This window comes from Eublepharis macularius, chromosome 5, assembly GCF_028583425.1.
Source record: "Eublepharis macularius isolate TG4126 chromosome 5, MPM_Emac_v1.0, whole genome shotgun sequence".
Taxonomy (NCBI): domain Eukaryota; kingdom Metazoa; phylum Chordata; class Lepidosauria; order Squamata; family Eublepharidae; genus Eublepharis; species Eublepharis macularius.
The window spans coordinates 80,437,048-80,451,399 of record NC_072794.1 but is presented as its reverse complement, the minus strand read 5'-3'; the positions used below and the strand labels follow the sequence as shown (position 1 = coordinate 80,451,399).

The 14,352-nt window shown below is 44.4% G+C and overlaps 1 protein-coding gene across 3 annotated transcripts in view; it reads left to right on the top strand.

Annotated features, from left to right (window-relative positions):
* The window catches only part of FGGY (FGGY carbohydrate kinase domain containing), a 327,353-nt gene that overhangs the window by 7,760 nt on the left and 305,241 nt on the right, over positions 1–14,352 (top strand). Inside the window, exon 1 of one of the 3 annotated variants that reach the window (XM_054981971.1) lies at positions 6,118–6,196. The exons of the other annotated variants lie outside the window; for them this stretch is intronic. The gene's annotated coding sequence lies outside the window, so the exon portion shown is untranslated. Of the gene's footprint in view, positions 1–6,117; positions 6,197–14,352 lie in introns of those variants that run through there. 3 annotated transcript variants of the gene reach the window in all.

The window sequence follows — 14,352 nt, the reverse complement described above, 5'->3', positions numbered from 1 at the left end:
AGCTGGACTGGAATGAGTCCTGGACAGAGGAGTCATTCAGAAAAACCTGCAATTGCTCTGTCACTGCCCGCTCAATCACCTTACCCAGAAACGGGAGATGCGAAACGGTGGTAACTGGACAGGTTGGTGGGGTCCAAAAACTCTGGAGCTTAAGGAGAGATTAACATTGGTCTTTAAGGAATCCCAAAGTCCATCCGTGCTGGCATTCACCAGCCATGATGGGCAAGGGTCCAAGAGTCAGGTAGTGGACCTCACCACTCGGGAGTATCCTGTCCACCTCGTCCTGAGAAAGCAGGCTAAAGTGATCAAAAACAGATCCAGAAGATGGCCAAGAGGCCTCCAGCTCTCTTACTGTCTCAACTGTGGCTGGCAGGTCGCGGTGGAGAGACAAGATTTTGCCTGCAAAATAGTTCCCAAAAGCCTCACAGCCAGAGCTTTTTTTCTGGGAAAAGAGGTGGTGGAACTCTCTATTATCACATGTGCGCACGCAGAGCGCACTTACGCTCTTGGAAATGCGTGATGATGTCACTTCTGGAAGTGACGTCACTCCCGGAAGTGACGTTGCTTCTCGGAAGTGATGCCGCTTCCTGGAACCCAGCACAATGCATTACGGCAAGATAAATGTTAGTAAGCTTGGAAAATTACACTATTATGAGAAAGGGTTTTTTTCCCTTTCTGTATCCTCTACAAAAAGTGAAACCTTCCATTCCCTTTCCCAAGCATTTCATTTCTTTGGAATCATATTTTAAAATATGCTACAAGGAGGGGGCCTCTAAAAATCCAAAACACATCTCACAAATCTAAATTCTAACAGATTCCCTCTGCCAGTGTAGAAAAAAATTCCAAAATTCTTTCTCAAAATTCCAGAGAGTCTGAAATTCCTAATGTAATGAATATTGAATTTTCAAATTTTCAGGGACGTTTTTCCTTTACTGGAGCAAATCAAAATTAGATACTCAACCTTAGATGCTTTAGATCTATACTTAGTTTTAAATGGCTTTTTTTGTTGCCTGCCAACTCTACCTTACCAATAGCTAAGCTGTTGTGACATTGTAAAATGCTCATAAATATTCCAATGTGCCAGACAAACAATATTCATAAAAACTTCCTTAACACCCATATGTCCACTGCAATTTCAGTGATGTTAATCAGCTGAGGGTGGGGAGAACCATTTAAGTTACAGCTGTTAAGACATAAGAACACCTATATGCTGATGAATATATTGATGAAAGCCTTCTGTGACGTGGACACAGCTATCCATTCCTAGCATAAAACTGGAATAACCATAACTGATATTTTAACTAATACAAATAACCATAATAGATATATTTAACTTACACAGAACCAATCTGCATTCAAAAGCTGTGGGAACCATAACAATGTCAACTTCAGTCAACAAAAGAATGAAAGCAACACACACACATGCACAGCCCCACCCTCCCCCTGAAAAGAAAGAATGAACTCAAAGCAACACACACACGCACAGCTCTCCCCTCCCCATGAAAAGAAAGCAGAATGAACTCAAAGCAGCACATATACACACGCAGCCCCACCTACCCCCAAATGAAAATAAAACAGAATGAACTCAAAGCAGCACATGCATACACAGAAACCCCTGAATGAAATGAAAGCAGAATGAACTCAAAGCAGCTAAGCCTCCTCTGCAGAGCCCGTGCTGGGCCCCAGCTCACTTGCTCTCTCTCTCTCTCTCTCTCTCTCTCTCTCTCTCTCACTCACTCACTCACTCACTCACTCACTCACAGAGGAATGAAAAGAAAGCAGAATGAACTCAAAGCAGCTTAGCCTCCTCTGCAGAGCCCGTGGGGCTGAAGGAGGAAGGAATAATGTGGGCAGATTCTAGAGCTGTTGGAATGCCGTTCCAGAGCGTTCCCCCTCAAAAAAAGACCTGCTCACAGCTAATATTCAAATTAATAATTTGATGTACTCCTTGTGACAAGGAGACTAAAGACCAGACAATTCTAAATAATTATGCTGGGTGTGAGCTTGCAGATGCAATGGAAGTGGCATAGAATCCCTTCTTTGTTGCCTTCACTGCCATCTCATAGACTTTCGTAAATGTCCTATGATCTTGCTTCCTCTTCATGATTCCAGTTCCACACTCACTCAAGCCATCTAAGCTCTTCCTTCATTCAACGTGGCTCCACAGTATACCAGGAAGACAGCTGAGTATGGGAGCGGAGAGGGCGACAGGGGGCAATTTCATCAATGGCTTTGAGCAGATGGCTATGCCAGTTCTCCACCTGCTCATCCAATGAACTGCCAAGAGGGCATCGGATCCTGCCGAGCATTCAGGAAACCAATTGGATCCATCGGTCTCTGCAGGTGAGCATAAATCAGCCTATGCAGCGGGGGCGGGGGGGGGGCTTGTATATCCAGATGAGCCTTCAGGATGAAGTTGTCCGACCATGGCACCATTTCAGTCATGTCCAGGTCCACATGTATCCCCATCCCAAAGGTTAGATCTAGCGTGTGGGCCACTTGATACATGGGGGCTGATAAAAATTGAGAGAATCCCAGTGCTTGCATGGAAGACACCAGGTTCGCAGCCTGTGTGGAAGTGGCATCATCCCTGTATTCATAGGTACATCCCTTTTATCTTTGAAAAATACGTAGTGACATTTTCATTTAACCGATAGTAACAAGGCAAAATTACTTCTGAGGTAAAAGTATATCTTTAAAAGCAAGCAGTAAATTATATACTGCTTGTTCTTCATTGTGACTTCTGATAATAACTACAGTGCTGCATAGTACCTTCTTTAATGGAGTTGGGTCAGGGGATGTTTTGCACTGTTCCTGGCCACATCAGAGAGTCTTCCACATGGGGACTGACCTGTGTGGCTTTCCCATTGCCCCACTAGGAATTCAGAGACCCTTATAGAGTGCTACAACCCTATAACAATATTTCAAATGCAAAGAGTTTTTTTGTTTTGAAAAAGCTGTCTTATAGTGGTGGTAGGGAACGGTCACCTTGAGAAACCGGTATGGGACAAATGACACCAGTGTGGGTGCGATGATCCAGACAGTGCCATGTTGATTTTGTTGTAGTATTTCATAGAATCATAGAATCATAGAGTTGGAAGGGGCCATACAGACCATCTAGTCCAACCCCCTGCCCAGTGCAGGATCAGCCTAAAGCATCTCTGACAAGTATTCATCCAGCCTCTTCTTGAAAACTGCCAGTGAAGGGGAGCTCACCACCTCCCTATGCAGCTGATTCCACTTTTGAACTACTCTGACCGTGAAAAAGTTTTTCCTAATATCCAGTCGGTACCTTTGTGCATGTAGTTTTAGCCCATTGCTTCGCGTCCTACCCTCTGCTGCCAACTGGAACAGCTCTTTGCCCTCCTCCAAATGACAGCCTTTCAGATATTTAAAGAGGGCAATCATGTCCCCCCTCAACCTCCTCTTCTCCAAAGTAAACATTCCCAAAGCCCTCAGCCTTTCCTCGTAGGGCTCAGTCTCCAGACTGCTGATCATTCTTGTCGCTCTCCTCTGCACCCTCTCGATTTTGTCCACATCCTTTTTGAAGTGAGGCCTCCAGAACTGCACACAATACTCCAGGTGTGGCCTGACCAAGGCAGTATAGAGAGGGGCTATGACCTCCTGCGATTTCGATGCTATGGCCCCTTTGATACAACCCAGGATTGAATTAGCCTTTTTTGCCACCGCATCACACTGACTGCTCATATTCAGTTTACAGTCCACTCTTACCCCAAGATCCCTTTCACATATACTACTGCCCAGAAGTGTATCCCCCATCCAGTATTTGTGCTTCTCATTTTTGTGGCCCAGATGTAATACTGTGCACTTGTCTTTGTTGAATTGCATCCTATTCACAGCTGCCCACTTCTCCAGAGTATTCAGGTCTTGTTGAATTTTAATTCTATCTTCTTGGGTGTTTGCTACCCCTCTCAATTTGGTATCATCAGCAAATTTAATGAGCAGCCCTTCCACTCCTTCATCCAGATCATTGATAAAAATATTGAAAAGTACCGGGCCCAAAACCGAGCCCTGCGGCACCCCACTGGACACCTCCCTCCAATCTGATGAAACGCCATTGACCACCACTCTTTGAGTGCGGTCCTCCAACCAGTTCCCTATCCACTGAACTGTCCTATAGTCTACTCCACAGTCTTCCAGTTTGCCCATCAGAATGTCATGGGGGACCTTATCAAAAGCTTTACTGGAATCCAGATAAATCACGTCAACAGAGTTCCCCCGATCCATTAAGCTGGTCACTCGATCAAAGAAGGAAACCAGGTTGGTCTGGCAAGATCTGTTAGGAAGAAAACTATGCTGACTTCCCCGGATCACTGAGTGGTCCTTCAGATGCTTACAGATTGATCCCTTTAAAATCTGTTCTAATATCTTCCCAGCAACAGAAGTCAGACTGACCGGCCTGTAGTTTCCCGTGTCATCCTTCCTCCCTTTCTTAAAGACTGGGATAACATTCGCTCTTCTCTAATCTTGTGGCACATCCCCAGTCCTCCAGGAGGCCTTGAGGATGATGGACAGGGGTTCTGCAAGTTCTCTGGAAAGTTCTTTCAGCACTCTTGGGTGCACCCCATCCGGCCCAGGGGATTTGTATTCATCCAGTGCAGCCAGATGCCTCTCCACTACCTCTCTGTCAATGTCAATTAGCCACTCAGGTGTCCTGCCACATTTTCTACTATCTCTAGATGTGCCTGAGATCTTCAGGGAGAAAACAGAGGCAAAAAAGTCATTAAGCCTGTCTGCTTTTTCTCTGTCCTGCATCAGAGTTTCTCCATCTACTCCCAACAGCGGTCCAATTGCCTCTTTTACCTTGTGTTTGCTTCTCACATATCTGTAGAAGTTTTTCTTGTTGTAGCGAGCCCTCCTGGCCAGACCCAGCTCGTACTGAGCTTTGACCTCTCTGATGGCTGATCTGCAGTACCTAGTAACCCTCATATATTCCTCTTTAGAGGTCTGTCCTTCTCTCCATTTCCTGAACATTTCCTTTTTCTCTCTTAGCTTATTCTGGAGCTCTCTGTGCATCCACATCGGTTTCTTGGAGCCCTTACCATGTTTCCGTCTTGCTGGGATAGTGAGGGCTTGAGCTTGCAAAAGCTCGTGTTTGAGAATGGCCCACCCTTCCCTCGCTCCTTTTCCTTCCAGCACACTCCCCCACGGAATGACTTTCATCAAGCCTCTGAGTTCATCGAAGTTGGCCCTACGAAAATCTAACCTACGAGTCTGGCTACGAACTTCCTTGGCTCCCCACAGCAACTGGAATTCAAGAAGGACATGGTCACTTCCCCCTAAGGTCCCCACCACCTTAATATCATCTACCAATTCTTCCCTGTTGGTTAATATCAAGTCTAGTATGGCCGAACCCCTTGTAGCTTCCTCCACCTTTTGAAAAAGGAAGTTATCGGCCAGGCAGGTCAGGAAATTGCGTGATTCATGACGCTTTGCTGAGCCTGTCTCCCAGCACACATCGGGGAAGTTTTATTTCCTAAAATATCTCAGCAAAGCTGATTTTGGAAAGACAGGGGAAACTTGGGAAGTTTATGGAAGCACCATCATGCTGTGGTGAATTGTTTGGGTGTGTGTGTGTGTTTTCCACTGGCATCCAGACTGAACAAACAGACCGTATGTAAGTGAATAGGAAGAAAGTTCCTTGTCCCCAAGTAATTCTGCCTCTATACATTTTGGGTTTTTTTGCTGCCAGTTAAATTTTAAAAAATGTATATATTGCAGGATGAACTGGAAAGCATGACTAAGGACAGCTCATACCTGAAAATATGTATATTTGTCAGTCACTGCTTGTATGTTACCCTTTTTTTTATAGTAGGTTAATGGAAACGAACCGCACAAGAATTAATTACTTACAGTATTTGTAAAGGTGACATGCAAGTTGAGTTCTAGATTATGAAGCTTTATTAGATAGCTTATTGAACTTTCTCCTCATGTCCTGAGAAATACACACCAGCACTATTAAATCACACTGCATGCGCTTCCTAGCCTCTGAAGCTCCAAAGACCAAGGTCTAAGAGAGACCTGCCGTACACAGAACAGTGTCACAGAATCTCTCCTTATTATGGTTAAACATTTCTACTGCCCTTGCATGCAGTAAAAACATGCATAGAATAACTGGATGTCACTGTTCTCAAGAAGAGATTTTTTCGTGATTCTCTGATAATCCTCAGTGGAGGTAAGGCAAACCCAAGTGTGGTTGTGTAGTTCTAATGAAAGACTCTTATGTTTATGTTACTTATGAGTGTTTTCTACCAGATGTTTTGAACAGGGGTAAAGGTAGACTAACTCTCCTTTTCTAAATGATGTTCTTCACTGAATTACACAGTGCAAAGAGTGAATTTGTATTTGGCATGTTGTTTTTCATGGTAGCCTTTTTTTTTTACTGTCTGTGAAATTATCACAGGGTCTTATTCTCTAACTAGTTGCGTTTGTAAAAAGATTTTAGTATGTGAAATATGGTTGTTGTGGGTTTTCCGGGCTGTATTGCCGTGGTCTTGGCATTGTAGTTCCTGACGTTTCACCAGCAGCTGCGGCTGGCATCTTCAGAGGTGTAGCACCAAAAGACAGAGATCTCTCAGTGTCACAGTGTGGAAAAGATGTTGGCAGGTCATTTATATCTAGTCAGGAGGGGTGGGGTTGAACTGAGTCATCCTGTAAGAGTTTCCCAGGGTGTGGAATGCTAATGGCGGGAGGCTTCACTGTATCCTGAGGAGGTTCTTTTGCATATGGATTGGTGCTTGACGTGCTAATCTTCTCTGCAGGGCTATTGTCGGGTATAGAGTGTTTTGTTAGCCTGGTGTTTTTCAGAACTGGAAACCATGCTCTGTTCATTCTTAAGGTTTCTTCTTTCCTGTTGAAGTTTTGCTTATGCTTGTGAATTTCAATGGCTTCCCTGTGCAGTCTGACAAAGTAGTTGGAAGTGTTGTCCAGTATTTTGGTGTCCTGGAATAAGATACTATGCCCTGTTTGAATTAGGCTATGTTCAGCCACTGCTGATTTTTCAGGTTGTCCAAGTCTGCAGTGTCTTTCATGTTCTTTTATTCTTGTCTGGATGCTACGCTTTGTGGTCCCGATGTAAACTTGTCCACAGCTGCAGGGTATATGATATACTCCTGCAGAGGTGAGGGGGTCTCTACTGTCTTTTGCTGATCGTAGCATCTGTTGTATTTTTCGGGTGGGTCTGAATACTGCTTGAAGGTTATACCTTTTCATAAGCTTTCCCATCTGATCAGTAATTCCTTTGATATATGGCAAAAACACTTTTCCTGTGGGAGACTGTTTTTCTTTGGTTGTTTGATTCATCGTGCTGGCGAAACGTCAGGAACTACAGTGCCAAGACCACGGCAATACAGCCCGGAAAACCCACAACAGTCATTGTTCTCCGGCCGTGAAAGCCTTCGACAATACATCGAACACCTCTACGGGGAGGAAACATTCCAACAGACCCGGAGATTGGAAACACTTCGGAACAAGAAAGCACATCTACTTTGTTCTTTAACCTTTCTCCTACGCTGCAGGGACACAAGAACCATTCCATCTTTTCTCACAAAAAAAAGAATCTTCAAAACCACACAGGCGAACCGCATTTATGACCGTCTAGAACAGGCCCTCTTACGTGAGAGAATCCACACTACCCGCAGGGAACTTGCTGCCACAGACAAGGAGCTATTTTGCTTGCATATCAACACCAGCCATAAAATGAGGTCAGGATTGGGACAAGGTCGATAACCTCACCTACAGGAAGATGGAACAAGTTTTTACCAACCACACATCCAGACAGGAGCAGAAGTTTAACAGACTACAGGAAAAAGACAGACAAGCCCAATGCTCCACAATGCACGCATTGTCATCAATCTGACAGACCGTCAACTCTCACCAGAAGAAACCTCCATCTTGGCAAAGGGAGGAAACTTTGCAGTCACCCCCACCAGAATTCCTGTGGAAGACATCATTGCAAATGTAGAAGCTGCCATTCGGCATCTACCTGAAGAGGAAGCTGAGGAAATAAGACGAGAGACAGCCAGGATTCTACAAAAGGCAAAGCTTCCCACCAGCAGTATAACATGCAAGGAGAGAAATGCCATCAAGACCCTCAATGCAGATCCAGACATCATCATTCTACCAGCTGATAAAGGCAATGCTACAGTGATCATGAAAACAGAGGAATACAAAAAGAAGATTAAGGAACTCCTGGACCCCTCCACCTACAAAAAACTAAAACAAGATCCCACCTGCAAAATCACCAGGCTAACAAATGCGCTGATCAAGAATTCCTCACTACATCCCGACACGCACAGAAAACTATGCAAGACTGAAGCACAGCCACCTAGACTATATGGACTCCCTAAAATACATAAGGATTCAGTCCCACTCCGACCCATTGTGAGTGCCATTGGTTCACCGACATATGAATTAGCTAGACATCTGGCTGATCTCCTGCAGGACCACATCGGGAAAACCTCGTCTTACATCAAAGATTCAGCAGATTTCATCAACAAAATCAGTTCTCTGAAACTCAATCCACAAGACATACTTGTCAGTTTGGATGTTGTATCCCTGTTTACCAAGGTTCCAGTAAAAGACACTATTGCACTTATTAATCAGATTTTCCCAGAGGATGTAACAGCCTTATTCCATCATTGTCTGACAACCAGTTACTTCCAATGGGATAACAAATTCTATGAACAGATGGATGGGGTGGCCATTGGGAGCCCTCTCAGCCCAGTTATAGCAAACTTCTACATGGAACATTTTGAAAAAACAGCTCTAGAATCAGCACCCCACAAACCTAGTGTATGGTTCCGGTTTGTGGATGATACATTTATCATTTGGAGCCATGGGGAGGAAGAATTGATGGGGTTTTTGAATCATCTCAACAACATCCACCTGAACATACAATTCACAATGGAGAAAGAAATCAAAGGAAAACTCCCATTCCTGGATACCTTGGTCATCCGCAAAGCAAACTTTCAGTTAGGTCACAAGGTCTACAGGAAACCAACTCACACTGATCGGTACTTACACAAAAACTCCAATCACCACCCTCGACAGAAAAGAGGCATAATGAAAACATTAGTGGATTGTGCAAGACGGATATGTGAGCCGCACTTTCTCATTGAGGAAATTAATCATCTAAACCACGCACTTCAGGCAAATGGCTACTCCAGAAATGAAATCCGAAGAGCAATCAAACCCAGGATGAATCAAACAACCAAGGAAAAACAGTCTCCTACAGGAAAAGTGTTTTTGCCATATATCAAAGGAATTACTGATCAGATGGGAAAGCTTATGAAAAAGCATAACCTTCAAGCAGTATTCAGACCCACCCGAAAAATACAACAGATGCTACGATCAGCAAAAGACAGTAGAGACCCCCTCACCTCTGCAGGAGTATATCATATACCCTGCAGCTGTGGACAAGTTTACATCGGGACCACAAAGCGTAGCATCCAGACAAGAGTAAAAGAACATGAAAGACACTGCAGACTTGGACAACCTGAAAAATCAGCAGTGGCTGAACATAGCCTAACTCAAACAGGGCATAGTATCTTATTCCAGGACACCAAAATACTGGACAACACTTCCAACTACTTTGTCAGACTGCACAGGGAAGCCATTGAAATTCACAAGCATAAGCAAAACTTCAACAGGAAAGAAGAAACCTTAAGAATGAACAGAGCATGGTTTCCAGTTCTGAAAAACACCAGGCTAACAAAACACTCTACACCCGACAATAGCCCTGCAGAGAAGATTAGCACGTCAAGCACCAATCCATATGCAAAAGAACCTCCTCAGGATACAGTGAAGCCTCCCGCCATTAGCATTCCACACCCTGGGAAACTCTTACAGGATAACTCAGCTCAACCCCACCCCTCCTGAGTAGATATAAATGACCTGCCAACATCTTTTTCACACTGTGACACTGAGAGATCTCTGTCTTTTGGTGCTACACCTCTGAAGATGCCAGCCACAGCTGCTGGCGAAACGTCAGGAACTACAATGCCAAGACCACGGCAATACAGCCCGGAAAACCTACAACAACCATCGTTCTCTGGCCGTGAAAGCCTTCGACAATATGTGAAATATACTCTTGCAGGTTTTGAGTGTTAGGTATGTCTGCAATAGGAAGCAGAACAGATGGATCAGTCCCCTTGAATGGATTAGGATTAGTTTGATGTTACCTAAGTGAATGTTTGAATGTATTGCTTCTTCTTTTCCTGCTCTTGTTTGCTGGGTTTGTGGAGCCCAGCATAAGGACATGCAGCTTTCTAATGAGTACTCCAAGATTCCCTGACCTTTAGTAAAGCTCTGCCTCTTAGAGCAGTTTGAGCTTCTATCCACTTCCTCTTTTTTGCACTAATCTTTCTGCTCCAGCTAACCTTTTCTTCTTCCACAATATAAGTCTTTTTGTAAAGCATATTGACCACCTTCACTTGCAAAACTCTGGAGATTTGTTTTAAGTTATTAATATATTCATTGTGGACCCCTCCACAGGACACCCAGGAGAATACAGTTCTTTTTTTGTGGCTCCAGATGTCATGTAGGTGAAATCTCAAATGTGCTGTGCTCTAATAGTGCCTTTAGTATCAAACAGTGTTTTTGCAAAGAAACTGGATTGAGTTACAGGAATGTTGCTATTTGAATAACTCTTGTGGCAGAGAATGCTGTTGTTAGAAGTGATTGAATGTATAATATTTTTAAACAAGTGTACTCAAGTTGCATTATTCAGGCAAATCTTAGGTCAGAAATTGCTGAAGGCATCTGTCAACTGAATTAATCAATTTCAAAGCAGACTGTGAGATTAAGAACAAGGAAGTGCAGTTCTTCGCAGTTGCTGGATTCCACACAAAGTATCACATGCCAGATTCCAGTGTAAAATGTCATGCCCTGTTGCTGTATACATGTTAAGCATTGATGGGAGTATGATGTTGTATTGATGTAGCCAATGTGGTGTACCATTAAAGTGCTGAACTAGAATCTGGGAGAACCAATTTTGAATCTCCACTTTACCGTGCAAACTTGTTGGGTGACCTTGGGCCAGTCACTGTCCTTCAGCCTAAATGATCTCATAGGGTGGCTCTTAGGATACAATGGAGAACGGGAGAATGATGCTGTAAGCTGCTTTGGGTCCCCATTGGGGGAAAAATGGGATATAGATATCTGTTTTTAAAAAGTCTTGTTTGTGGGAGCAGAAGTAGGCAATGGTGACTATGTGGTTTGAATAAATAGGAGCTGTGGTGTTTGACTCTCTTCACGCTCCGATGAAGTGATACAATCTATTGTGCAGGAAGGGTGAGTATGCTGCCAAGAGCTTGTCATATCGTGGCAGCCAGTTGTGTCTGCTTTCCCTGCTTGGCTCCTGGTACATTAAAGATTTCAGGCACTGGAAAGAAAGGACTCAAGTGTGTATCATTCAAGCAACTGCCATTTCAAAAGGGCAAGGGGCATTTTTGTATGATTCATAGTGGAATATTAATTTAACAGGCCCATATAAGCATCAGGCAGTGTGTCAAATGCAAGCTACTGAATATGGGTTGGAAGAACATGGGTATGTTGAATGTAAGCTATATGGGTTGGAAGAACATATATCACAAGACTTTCATTGCATGTGGATGGAATTATGTGGATGCCAAGGAGTGATTTTTGTTGAAACATGGGCGAAATCAACAGCAGCCTGTACACAGGCGTTCTCTGTCATTCTTAGCCTATGGAACGGACTGCCTGAGGAGGTCAGGAGTAGAGATGGGCACAAAACGAAATATGAACCAAAGTTCGTGACGAAGCAGGCTGGTTCATGGTTTGTGAACCAGCGGTTTGTCAGAGGCCCTTTCTGACGAACTGCCACAAACTTTAGACTGGTTCATTTGGTTCGTTTTTTTGGTTTGTCACTGTAGACAGCCTGGTGCTGATCAATCTGTTTCCTAGGCAACAGAGGATGGACTTCCTGCAGACCTTCTGCTGACCTGGAAGTGATGTTTTCACGAACCAAATGAATTGGTTTGTGAACTGGGGCAGGTTTGTGAAAGTTTGTGGTTCGTGGTTCGTGAAATGCAATGAACCACAAACCGCATGGTTCATTTTTTTCTGATTCATGCCCATCTCTAGTCAGGAGAGCTCCCACTCTCCTGACTTTCCACAAGCAGTTCAAAACTGAATTATTCAAAAAGGCTTTTTACTCAGATAGGAGGGCGGTATTGTAGGGAGGGGGTCTCAGATGCTTTGCTAATGAGTTAGGGACCATAGACTTCACCGCTGTGTTGCCTTCCATATTAACTGTTGCTTTAAATACGTACTCCTATATACTACCTGTGCTTCATGTTGTCTAATGTCAGTCGTAGAATTGATTATGTTCTGTTTCAGCATTTCTTCAGCTCTGTATTGGGTCCTTGCTAATGCTATGTCTTTTTAAACTTGTTTTTATTTATCCTATGACATTGTTTATGGAAATGTCCTTGATGCTGATTGTACTAACCTCACACTATGTAATCCACCTTGAGTCTCAATGAGAAAGGCGGACTATAAATGACAAATAAATAAATAAAACAAAACCCCTTTGGATGTTTTTCATTTGTAACAATTATATCAATTACTGCTCACTGGCAGTACTAGTTTTTCAATTGCTGTTGGTTGTTTATTTTACTTATTCAGTTTTTATACCACTTCTCTTCAGTTAAGATCTTGAAGCAGTTTGTAACAATTAACAATGGTTACAAACAATACAAAATATAATATTCAATAAAATCACAACGAAACAGCCTAATACAAATAATTAAAAGCCACTCTAGTCCCAACCCTATAAAACCCCTGCAGATAACGTAAAATTTGCAGATAGATAGAAATACACATCATTTTGCTCTGACTCACAAAAGAGGATTAGATAGCAAAGGCACATGGGAATAGTTCTGCCTTACAGAATTCCTGAAACATCAACAGGTCCTGCTAAGCACGAGTGCCTTCTGACAGTGCATTCCAAAGGGAGGGTGCCACAATCAAAGACCCTCTTCCTGGTAGAAGAAAGTTGTGCCACCCTGGGGCCAGGAATGTTGCCAAGTAGGCCCCCTCTCCTGCTTTAAGGCCTGCCATGGACTGTGTTAAAGTTTCCTGCATTGCTGTTTTACTGCTACACAAAGATTGCCCTGCACGTGTGTGTTCTGGTACACGTGTCAGTTTCCTGCCTGCTTGTTAGTTGCCTTGCTGCTGCAATAGACTGTGTTAGTTTCCTGACACCATGCCTGGATAACTGCACAAAGGACTCTCTTCCTGGGCAGCCCTGCCTAGACCTGTATCTGGACTTCCCAGTGTGTGTTTGGACTTTATTACAAGTGTGCCCTGTGCCTGCATTGACATCTGCCACGGACCGTGCCTGTTCCCTGCTTTGGACTGTGTTTTACGTGCTGTTCCCCCTGCCTCCATGGAAGCCTGCCTCATCTGGGCCCAAGCTGCTGCTAGCAGCCAGGCGCCTGCCGGGGAAACCTCCAGCGAGCCTGGCTAGGCGCTCCCTGGTCAGTTCCCGTCTGGAGCCTCCCGCGGGCCGGTCCCTGAGCTTGCCCTCGCTACCGGGCAACCTGCCAACCAGCCCCCGCTATGCCCTGCCGGCAACCATGTTCTTAGGCAGCTAGAAGACCAAGAGGAAAAGACTGCTTTGAGAAGCCATTTCGGCGAAGCGGGCACACCATGTCCGCAGCGAGAGTACCTCGCCCCGCTCTGCATATCTTAGGAGCCGCCCCGGAGAAGAAGCTAAGTGCCGACCATCCCAAGCACTTAGAGAATGCATCTCAAAGAAACCTCCGCATTCCAGAGCTGATGACATCAGGACAAGCCCTGTCCGCTGGAACATCCATTCAGCCCACTCGGATTTCCCCCTCCCTCTTTTGTCCCCTCTTCCTGAGGTGTCACTTATCACAATCAGATTACCAAAGTGGCCCATCCAAGCCATTCAGTAACCCATTAGAGCCTTTGTTTTAATCTGTGAGAACCACCAAGTACAGCACCAGCCCCAGGGTACGTTTTGGGGTATTTAAGCCGGTCTCTCAGACCACACGGTGCTCAGGCCATTCCTATCCAGAACCCCTTGCTGTCTGTCCGTGGATCCATTGCTGGCATTGGTCCACCCCGCTGTTGTGTCTCTGCTCCGCTTCAGGATAAGTGAGTATTCCCCCTACCATCGTTGGGAACCTGCTAATGCGAACGTCTCTATATTTCTTACTCTGTATTTCTGAGTCCTTGTATGCTTTCTTGTGTGTATGTGCAAGTTCAGGCTTACGCCACACTATTAGTAAATACACGTGTTTATTGAACCTATTTGTAGTCTCTTTGTCACTAGAGTGTCTG